The 11,699-nt window shown below is 36.2% G+C and overlaps 1 protein-coding gene across 1 annotated transcript in view; it reads left to right on the top strand.

Moving 5' to 3' along the window:
* Window positions 1–2,038: 2,038 nt before the first annotated feature.
* LOC139978846 (ras-like protein family member 12) overlaps window positions 2,039–11,699 on the top strand; it is a 56,745-nt gene continuing 47,084 nt past the window's right edge. The window contains exon 1 of the mRNA XM_071989376.1: window positions 2,039–2,400. The gene's annotated coding sequence lies outside the window, so the exon portion shown is untranslated. The remainder of the gene's footprint in view (window positions 2,401–11,699) is intronic.

Raw genomic sequence — 11,699 nt, 5'->3', positions numbered from 1 at the left:
TAATAATAAAAGCTCTGTGTTTCTTCTTGTGATAGGGTGCCAACATTAACAACAGCAGCATGCGAGAAGCTGAATAAGTGATTGTTCCTGAGTGTCCGATGGTTCATTATTAGTAACATGTTAAGATAAAATAGAACTTCACTAAAATAAATATGTCCGCCAACACGTATTTCACTTGACCGTATACCGGTGTAGAAAATCTCTTTGCGTATTTTATCCCGGGCTGTTCTAAACTTGTGCGACGTATGAGAGGGGTTTCTAGAGAGTAGTGTAAAACCTCCTCTGTTTGTAGAGGTGTAGGCTATCATCCCGACTAGTAATGGATCACGTATTGCTTACTTATTTCCCTTTTGTGCTTTTGTAACAATGTCGGGATAATGTTGATCCTCAGAGTTAGCGTCCTTGCGCTAATGGTATATAACTTAATTAGAAATAATTCGATATTATATTATGGTGAATCAAGTTTAACTTCAACGGCCTATAGCGTTGTCGGTGGTAGAGAAAAAAATTTAAGTAAAACAAAAACTAATACACCATCTACCTTGTAACTATTGAGGTATGAAATCACAAATTCTGTGTAATAATATTTCTTATCAATTTTCATTATGCTGTCAAATATGTTTCACAAGATATGAAACCTAAGATGCGAAATTAAACGATTTATTTAGTTTGGCTGCCTAGTAAAACATATTCGACAGTTGGCAATTAGTGGTCGCGATTATTTTTGTAAGATAGTTATGATTTCTATGATTTTTAACGAAAAGTGACTAAAGGAACTACATATTAAATTTGCGTAGCATCTTGAACATTTTTGCCTAACAATGTGTTATGACATACTAGCTAAACCATTCCCTGTATCTATATTGCCATTGGCGTCGAGGGACAGGTCGGTCGCAGTGAAATAAGTCACAATTCTTTATTTTTCTTCTAAGTACTTTATGAAATACATTATTCGTGTTACCATATCTCCTGGGCACAATAATTAAGCCGGGCCCTTGCCCCACTTCCCACTCGTTCGTTTGACGTACCCCGTCTCGTAAGGCCTGTGTATAGTGCCTTTTTATTGTGGATAAAATATTGATACGCCTAAGTGGGATATATTTAACCAGTGATATCATCCGATCATAAATTGAATAGCACTTTCGTTGAGGACCAGAGAGGTACGGACCAAACAATCGCTTTCACAGTTCACCAGTGCAAAAGTACAACAAAGTAGGCCAGTAGGGCATGGTTCGCGAATGTAAACACATTTTTTTCAGAGTAGTGACCTACAATGGTTACACATTTTCTAAGTTCCCATCAATTCCCGGAAGAGAAAGGCCAGCGTCCCAACCCATTTGTTGTTGCCGTTGCTGTTACGTCAGAGGTCACAGACCGGCCGGGACAGGTACCATGTCCGTATGTCCCCCCCCCCCGCAAGGAAGAAAGTTTTCACTGAGGACGGACCGGTGTTCTCTAAAAGATTAACTTACGTCTGACACCAAAATGAGGCATTGTATTGCCAGCTTCAATAGAAGTCACGCTTTCAATGGCTATTGAAATAAATAATTATCTTTAAAAACAACAGAACCTTCTGCTTTGCCTTCCAGGTTACCTGGAACCCTATACTCACTAATGTAACAGAAGTGATAACTGTTGCGTCGAGCTCAAACTAGTGTATTCGGAAAAGGTTCACGTCCGGTTCAGCATTACCCCCATCTCCCCCCCCCCCGCCTCATTTTACCTAGTCCCCTCCCCCATCCCACCTTCCACCATCTTTTTCTCACAATTACATCGACCAATACGTGCGCATGTATAACTTCTTCTTTTCTTCTCCATTTCGTTCTGAGGTCGTTCGCAAAACCAGCACTGTTCCTAAATATGTGGCTTTCCAAACTTCTTCTGAGGAAAATCACTCCCAGCAGGTAACATCAAATATAATTGCGGTGGGTTATCAGGTTTATTTGTTGTGGCGGGCCTTATCCCTGGTTGCAACGTTCCATCAATGGGATCCATCAAACATCTAACAATGGTCTGCCTGGCAAACGCAGCTTTTGAATAACAAGTCCCAATCGAAGAACACTACCGTTAAGTAGTTTGTTTCCCTACTGTCCAACAAAAGGACTTAAATTCGGCTGGCTGGAAGTGTTAATATGTGTTAGCCGGCAATTTAAACTTTCGATGTTAGCACAGTGACTGGCAACACAACATGTGGTTCTATTCATTGCTTAGAATCCTGTTTAACGAGTAGTTTTTGAGTCACAGTTAAGTGTGGTGTGATCTACTGGTTTGTTAGGTGTAGTGTAAAAGTTGTGAAAAATTCAACTCGGTGATAGCGTAAACATATAGGAGATACGGTCCCTGTTTTTGATTCATCAAATGTAGGATCATTCACCAGATGCAGGATTTCGTAGTTTAAAGGTAGGTGTATCGGAATTATATTTGAAAGTTTGTATAATACCGCAAAGATTTAGAGGGCCTGACGTTTCGATCCAAGCAGAAACGTCAGTTAACATTCGACTAAAAAGTACCTGCTACAGGATCGAAACGTCAGGCTCTCTACAACTTTATATATTTACCTGCAAAGGTATTGCAGTAGCCTAGTAGGCCTATATATGCAGTTTGTTACAAAGAAAGAAAACAATTCTGTCTCACTCTTTTTACTTGAAAGTTACATGCTGAGCCAGAAACTAATATTTAATATATGTACAGTATGTTCATATGATTCGAAATATTTAGTCATTTGTAACATACAATTTCTGTAACTGTCAAGTTTTCAAGAATCCGACGACAATTCATGTCAGAAGACACGAGTCAACTCATTTTTACCGTCTTTTGTTAGCAGATATAATCAATGAATTCTCTCGCAATTGATATTCTAGTTTTAAAGGACAACTATACAAGGAAAATGTTTAATTGCCAGCAGTTTCCAAAACTCTTCTTACGGGGATGGGGAGCATGTTATAACCTGGGTCTCGGGGGGGGGGGATAAAATGTTCTGAAGGGAGCGATTAAATATATGCGTAACTATTTGACAATTCAAAGGCTATACTTCATATTAGATTAGCTAATAGATGACCTGTAATGCAGTCTTGTCATTTGGTTACTTTTTATACACAATTAAGGTTACTGAGTTAGTAACTAATGAGTTTGATTCGATCCTAGTCTGAGCATTTGGGAAAACTTTCTACAATTTCACACGAAACCTGATTTATCCTCGCAATGACCATTATTTAATGTAGATCGTTTATGGAAGTTTAGTAACCTATGGAAGGGGATCGATAAAAAGTGTATCTGTCATGAAGCCGCTTTGAGAGGCTCACAAAAGTTGTTATAATTCGGTAGCATGATATGAGAGCAACACTAAAGTAGTCAAAAGCATACTATGCATGAACTCAAAATATAATAACATCTTAGCCATCGTACACATATTGTGTCTACATGAATGTGACTATATATCTTCGCCATCGTACAAATATTGTGTCTACATGAATGTGACTATATCTTAGCCATCGTACACATATTGTGTCTACATGAATGTGACTATATATCTTAGCCATCGTACACATATTGTGTCTACATGAATGTGACTATATATCTTAGCCATCGTACACATATTGTGTCTACATGAATGTGAATGTACATCTTAGCCATCGTACACATATTGTGTCTACATGAATGTGACTATACATCTTAGCCATCGTACACATATTATGTCTACATGAATGTGACTATACATCTTAGCCATCGTACACACATTGTGTCTACATGAATGTGACTATACATCTTAGCCATCGTACACATATTGTGTCTACATGAATGTGACTATATATCTTAGCCATATTACACATATTGTGTCTACATGAATGTGACTATACATCTTCGCCATCGTACACATATTGTGTCTACATGAATGTGACTATATATCTTAGCCATATTACACATATTGTGTCTACATGTATGTGACTATACATCTTAGCCATCGTACACATATTGTGTCTACATGAATGTGAATGTACATCTTAGCCATCGTACACATATTGTGTCTACATGAATGTGACTATACATCTTAGCCATCGTACACATATTATGTCTACATGAATGTGACTATACATCTTAGCCATCGTACACACATTGTGTCTACATGAATGTGACTATACATCTTAGCCATCGTACACATATTGTGTCTACATGAATGTGACTATATATCTTAGCCATATTACACATATTGTGTCTACATGAATGTGACTATACATCTTCGCCATCGTACACATATTGTGTCTACATGAATGTGACTATATATCTTAGCCATATTACACATATTGTGTCTACATGTATGTGACTATACATCTTAGCCATCGTACACATATTGTGTCTACATGAATGTGACTATATATCTTGGCCATCGTACACATATTGTGTCTACATGAATGTGACTATACATCTTAGCCATCGTACACATATTGTGTCTACATGAATGTGACTATATATCTTAGCCATCGTACACATATTGTGTCTACATGAATGTGACTATATATCTTAGCCATATTACACATGTTGTGTCTACATGAATGTGACTATACATCTTAGCCATCGTACACATATTGTGTCTACATGAATGTGACTATACATCTTAGCCATATTACACATATTGTGTCTACATGAATGTGACTATACATCTTAGCCATCGTACACATATTGTGTCTACATGAATGTGACTATACATCTTAGCCATCGTACACATATTGTGTTTACATGAATGTGACTATACATCTTAGCCATCGTACACATATTGTGTCTACATGAATGTGACTATACATCTTAGCCATCGTACACATATTGTGTCTACATGAATGTGACTATACATCTTAGCCATCGTACACATATTGTGTCTACATGAATGTGACTATATCTTAGCCATCGTACACATATTGTGTCTACATGAATGTGACTATATATCTTAGCCATCGTACACATATTGTGTCTACATGAATGTGACTATACATCTTAGCCATATTACACATGTTGTGTCTACATGAATGTGACTATACATCTTAGCCATCGTACACATATTGTGTCTACATGAATGTGACTATATATCTTAGCCATATTACACATATTGTGTCTACATGAATGTGACTATATATTTTAGCCATCGTACACATATTGTGTCTACATGAATGTGACTATATCTAAGCCATCGTACACATATTGTGTCTACATGAATGTGACTATATATCTTAGCCATCGTACACATATTGTGTCTACATGAATGTGACTATATATCTTAGCCATCGTACACATATTGTGTCTACATGAATGTGACTATATCTAAGCCATCGTACACACATTGTTTCTACATGAATGTGACTATAGATCTTAGCCATCGTACACATATTGTGTCTACATGAATGTGACTATACATCTTAGCCATATTACACATATTGTGTCTACATGAATGTGACTATACATCTTAGCCATCGTACACATATTGTGTCTACATGAATGTGACTATACATCTTAGCCATCGTACACATATTGTGTCTACATGAATGTGACTATATATCTTAGCCATATTACACATATTGTGTCTACATGAATGTGACTATACATCTTAGCCATCGTACACATATTGTGTCTACATGAATGTGACTATACATCTTAGCCATCGTACACATATTGTGTCTACATGAATGTGACTATATCTAAGCCATCGTACACATATTGTGTCTACATGAATGTGACTATATATCTTAGCCATCGTACACATATTGTGTCTACATGAATGTGAATGTACATCTTAGCCATCGTACACATATTGTGTCTACATGAATGTGACTATACATCTTAGCCATCGTACACATATTATGTCTACATGAATGTGACTATACATCTTAGCCATCGTACACACATTGTGTCTACATGAATGTGACTATACATCTTAGCCATCGTACACATATTGTGTCTACATGAATGTGACTATATATCTTAGCCATCGTACACATATTGTGTCTACATGAATGTGACTATATCTTAGCCATCGTACACATATTGTGTCTACATGAATGTGACTATATATCTTAGCCATCGTACACATATTGTGTCTACATGAATGTGACTATATCTTAGCCATCGTACACATATTGTGTCTACATGAATGTGACTATATATCTTAGCCATCGTACACATAATGTGTCTACATGAATGTGACTATATATCTTAGCCATCGTACACATATTGTGTCTACATGAATGTGACTATATCTTAGCCATCGTACACATATTGTGTCTACATGAATGTGACTATATATCTTAGCCATCGTACACATATTGTGTCTACATGAATGTGACTATATCTTAGCCATCGTACACATATTGTGTCTACATGAATGTGACTATATATCTTAGCCATCGTACACATATTGTGTCTACATGAATGTGACTATATCTTAGCCATCGTACACATATTGTGTCTACATGAATGTGACTATATATCTTAGCCATCGTACACATATTGTGTCTACATGAATGTGACTATATCTTAGCCATCGTACACATATTGTGTCTACATGAATGTGACTATATCTAAGCCATCGTACACATATTGTGTCTACATGAATGTGACTATACATCTTAGCCATCGTACACATATTGTGTCTACATGAATGTGACTATATCTAAGCCATCGTACACATATTGTGTCTACATGAATGTGACTATATATCTTAGCCATCGTACACACATTGTGTCTACATGAATGTGAATGTACATCTTAGCCATCGTACACATATTGTGTCTACATGAATGTGACTATATATCTTAGCCATCGTACACATATTGTGTCTACATGAATGTGACTATATCTTAGCCATCGTACACATATTGTGTCTACATGAATGTGACTATATATCTTAGCCATCGTACACATATTGTGTCTACATGAATGTGACTATACATCTTAGCCATCGTACACATATTGTGTCTACATGAATGTGACTATATATCTTAGCCATCGTACACATATTGTGTCTACATGAATGTGACTATATCTTAGCCATCGTACACATATTGTGTCTACATGAATGTGACTATATATCTTAGCCATCGTACACATATTGTGTCTACATGAATGTGACTATATCTTAGCCATCGTACACATATTGTGTTTACATGAATGTGACTATATATCTTAGCCATCGTACACATATTGTGTCTACATGAATGTGACTATATCTTAGCCATCGTACACATATTGTGTCTACATGAATGTGACTATATCTAAGCCATCGTACACATATTGTTTCTACATGAATGTGACTATATATCTTAGCCATCGTACACATATTGTGTCTACATGAATGTGACTATATATCTTAGCCATATTACACATGTTGTGTCTACATGAATGTGACTATACATCTTAGCCATCGTACACATATTGTGTCTACATGAATGTGAATATACATCTTAGCCATATTACACATATTGTGTCTACATGAATGTGACTATACATCTTAGCCATCGTACACATATTGTGTCTACATGAATGTGACTATACATCTTAGCCATCGTACACATATTGTGTTTACATGAATGTGACTATACATCTTAGCCATCGTACACATATTGTGTCTACATGAATGTGACTATACATCTTAGCCATCGTACACATATTGTGTCTACATGAATGTGACTATACATCTTAGCCATATTACACATATTATGTCTACATGAATGTGACTATACATCTTAGCCATCGTACACATATTGTGTCTACATGAATGTGACTATACATCTTAGCCATCGTACACATATTGTGTTTACATGAATGTGACTATACATCTTAGCCATCGTACACATATTGTGTCTACATGAATGTGACTATACATCTTAGCCATCGTACACATATTGTGTCTACATGAATGTGACTATACATCTTAGCCATCGTACACATATTGTGTCTACATGAATGTGACTATATCTTAGCCATCGTACACATATTGTGTCTACATGAATGTGACTATATATCTTAGCCATCGTACACATATTGTGTCTACATGAATGTGACTATACATCTTAGCCATATTACACATGTTGTGTCTACATGAATGTGACTATACATCTTAGCCATCGTACACATATTGTGTCTACATGAATGTGACTATACATCTTAGCCATCGTACACATATTGTGTCTACATGAATGTGACTATATATCTTAGCCATCGTACACATATTGTGTCTACATGAATGTGACTATATCTAAGCCATCGTACACATATTGTGTCTACATGAATGTGACTATATATCTTAGCCATCGTACACATATTGTGTCTACATGAATGTGACTATATCTTAGCCATCGTACACATATTGTGTTTACATGAATGTGACTATCCGACAAATAGTAAACTGCTATCTCAACTTTGAAGCAGCGTTGTGCGTTTGTTTCATTATATTACCAAACCGGTTGGGCAGACATTATCGAAACTGAAATTGTAATTATGAAGTCATGACTTCATCCTTACTTGTTTCAACAAATGGAAGTTTTTGAGGCAATAAAATTAATAATTTGAATCGACACTCATTATTTTGTTGACCATGAAGACAAGTTTTCTTGTTATACTTTTGTCAATGTTTTGTTGTACAAAAAAAAAAATTGCATTTTATGTTAGGTATGAATCAAATGAGCTCCCCACCCTCCCCTTCGTAAGCCCATGAAAGTTCAATTAATTAAGAGAGCTATATAAGATATTTGAAAGGTTGGACAGGAAGACAATAACAATGCTAATCTCAGCTGAAAATAAGAAATAACATGGCATTAATGACCCTTTGCACTAACTGAAAAGTGTCAATTTCACATTGACAGAGGTTTTGTTGAATGAGAAGGAGTTTGGGAATGATTAACTGGAATACTGTGTTGGCGCATTCATTATATTTTGCAGGAATGTACATTTTTTTCATTGTAGTGAATTTATAACGATCGTTGTTTTTTGTTGTTTTTTTTTTAAATAATTTACACGTTAAATTGATTATGTAAGGATTATTCTTTTTTTCTTTTCTTTTTTAAATAAACTGTAGGATGCACTTGTGTAATTTTCTGGTAACTGAAGTTGATTGCGGACTAAAATTACTGAACGTTTTATCCATAGTTAGGTCAACAACATATCCTCATAGCATATTTCATCGCGAAGATATGAATTGTTCAAATTTTGTGATATTTGTAAATGCATTTGGCGACAACAGAATGTATGATGTCATCAGGGCACTTCAGCTGAAAATGTTCTTCTAAACTTAATAAAATCCAATCATTTATACACAGAGGGAAATCATTTGTCCGCAAAACAGTTGCATTTTGATGAAATTCTGTCTACGAAAACATTGAAAGCTTAGAAAACATTCCAAATCTATCAGAATTTCAACAAGATTTTAGTAACTTAAGTAATGTTTCTGGAGAGGATTTGCCCTGATGACCTCAAAGACCCCCTACTGTGATCCAACTTCATGGAGTAGTGCAAAGTTCAGCCAGTCAAAATAGTTACATTCAACCAAAATGGACGCTGTCTCATAACAGTATAAACCATTACGATTGACCAATCAGGTTTCATTTGACATCGTGAAACTATGTAAATTCCAATATTGTTTAATTTTCCAATTTTAAATTTATTCCCTATATGTTATAAAATATATATTTACTCAGAAAAGGGAGTGTCTGGGCGACGTAATGGGACGACTTCTCACTTTGATTTGCTGAAACATTCTAAACATGTTTGATTAATTACAATCTTACTTTAGGTTGGCTATAGTTTTGGTGAAGCTGACGACCAAACGTATCAAGCTGACTTATAGTGTTCTCGTAGTCTGAGTATGGAAGGAAGTGTCAATGGTGTATGCAAGGAGCTGTTGTTTACTCAGGTCTGAATAACTTGTTTAAAGTTCGTGGCGGTTATTGCGGAGTATGGGTTGATATTTCAAGACCGCTTTTTACTGATGTGTAATAACCTTAGGGTAGCAGACAACATTTGATAGAAAGGTGAAAGGTCTGCTACAGGCTACAGGCGAGTAATAATCGTGAGAGAAAACTTTATAAAAACAAATCGTATTTTCGACTTCGAATCAAGGCTTCAACTAGTATACACACTTATTGTCTTATGGTAAAGGGAAAAGCTGATAGAGAAGTATAATAGACACACGTGACTGTTGTCATGTAGTCACATTCCGTTACATTATTACATTATTGTAACATGAGATGTATAAAATCTCGAGATTGTCTGTATGTAGCGCCATGTATAGTCCTACATCGAACGTCCATTATATGTCTACTATTTTTTTTGGTATCCCTCCCACTTGTTTTCGTATATGCTGCGCATAATTCCATATTGAGAGGGAGATCAACCTGAAAGAAGATCGGCACTGAGTTCTCATCATAGGAAGGTAATAAAAGAATCGCAATTCACATCGAAAAGTTTTCAAAGTCTACATCCTGTATGCAACTTCCGCCCGCATTGTTACAAAAGATGCTAAAAATCTCGAGAAACCCTGTATTCCAATGAATTAATACTTGGCCTTGACCTAACACACATCGGAAGCACACTGAATATAGCCTAATCTACTTTACGTGTAGGATATATCAGCACTGAGCTTAGACCTACCACACTTTGGTAGTAGACTTATTCTAGCCTAGCCTCATATATATATATATATATATATATATATATATATATATATATATATATATATATATATATATATATTGGAATATCAGCACTTTGTATTGACCTACCACACTTTCATAATATATGTACCGTACATAGCCTAGCCGACTTTGCATATAAAAAATCGAGGCCGAAGTTATACCAACTGAGTTAGGTTAAGTACCAGATATATATTTGCTTCGGTACCTTTTGGACACTAATCATTTCACCGTATAGTTCGTATACACTGCGCTACCGTATTTTATCAACTTGTGGTGAATTGATAGGGAGCGAAGTTATGTTTATAACTAACATGTTATAAGTCAGTATAGTTGTCGTAACTGCTTCTCGTCTTTATCATCTTATTCACGTAGAGCTACTCGGGGCATGTTGGAAACATGTTGGAAAAGATATTCTTGCAACACTTGTGCTCGCACTCGCGCTTAAACTTTATACTTGAACCCACGAATCCAGCCTGGATGTGGGTTGTACACTCCCCCCCCCCCACTCCCCCCCCCCCTCTTCTCAACCTCCAAAATATACATTCAGACCTAAAATAGAGTCTAAATATGCTCAGAATGGATCATATAAGGCGTCTACTTTTTTTGTGTGGGAAGGGGGGTGTAACCTAAACATGGAAGCCGTCTTCAGGGCCACATCTACTTCTATTTGGATTCCCGGTTGCCTACGGTGGTGCCCACGTGTTAACGCGTATTACCAGCAGATTCCTTTGTGTATTTCATCAATCATTGAGTAAATCCAGGAGGACTGCGTGAGTAATTACCACCCAACTAATGTATTTATGGGTTTATTCTCGGTCATCATTTCTGTACAATTTGATAAAAAAGCGGCACTAGAATAACTATAATCTTTAGATAACATCTGCTTAGCATCGTAGGAATTTTAAACGTTTAGGGTAATCCTAGCTTACATAAAGTGATTCAAACAATTAAGACAATGTTATTAAAATATCTGCGGTAGGGAGATTTCTTTTGATGCGACCGACTGAACAAGCAAGATCAAACAGA

This window comes from Apostichopus japonicus, chromosome 13 (genome assembly GCF_037975245.1).
Source record: "Apostichopus japonicus isolate 1M-3 chromosome 13, ASM3797524v1, whole genome shotgun sequence".
Taxonomy (NCBI): Eukaryota; Metazoa; Echinodermata; class Holothuroidea; order Aspidochirotida; family Stichopodidae; genus Apostichopus; species Apostichopus japonicus.
The sequence above is the reverse complement of the archived record's forward strand: the minus strand, read 5'-3'. Positions and strand labels throughout refer to the sequence as shown.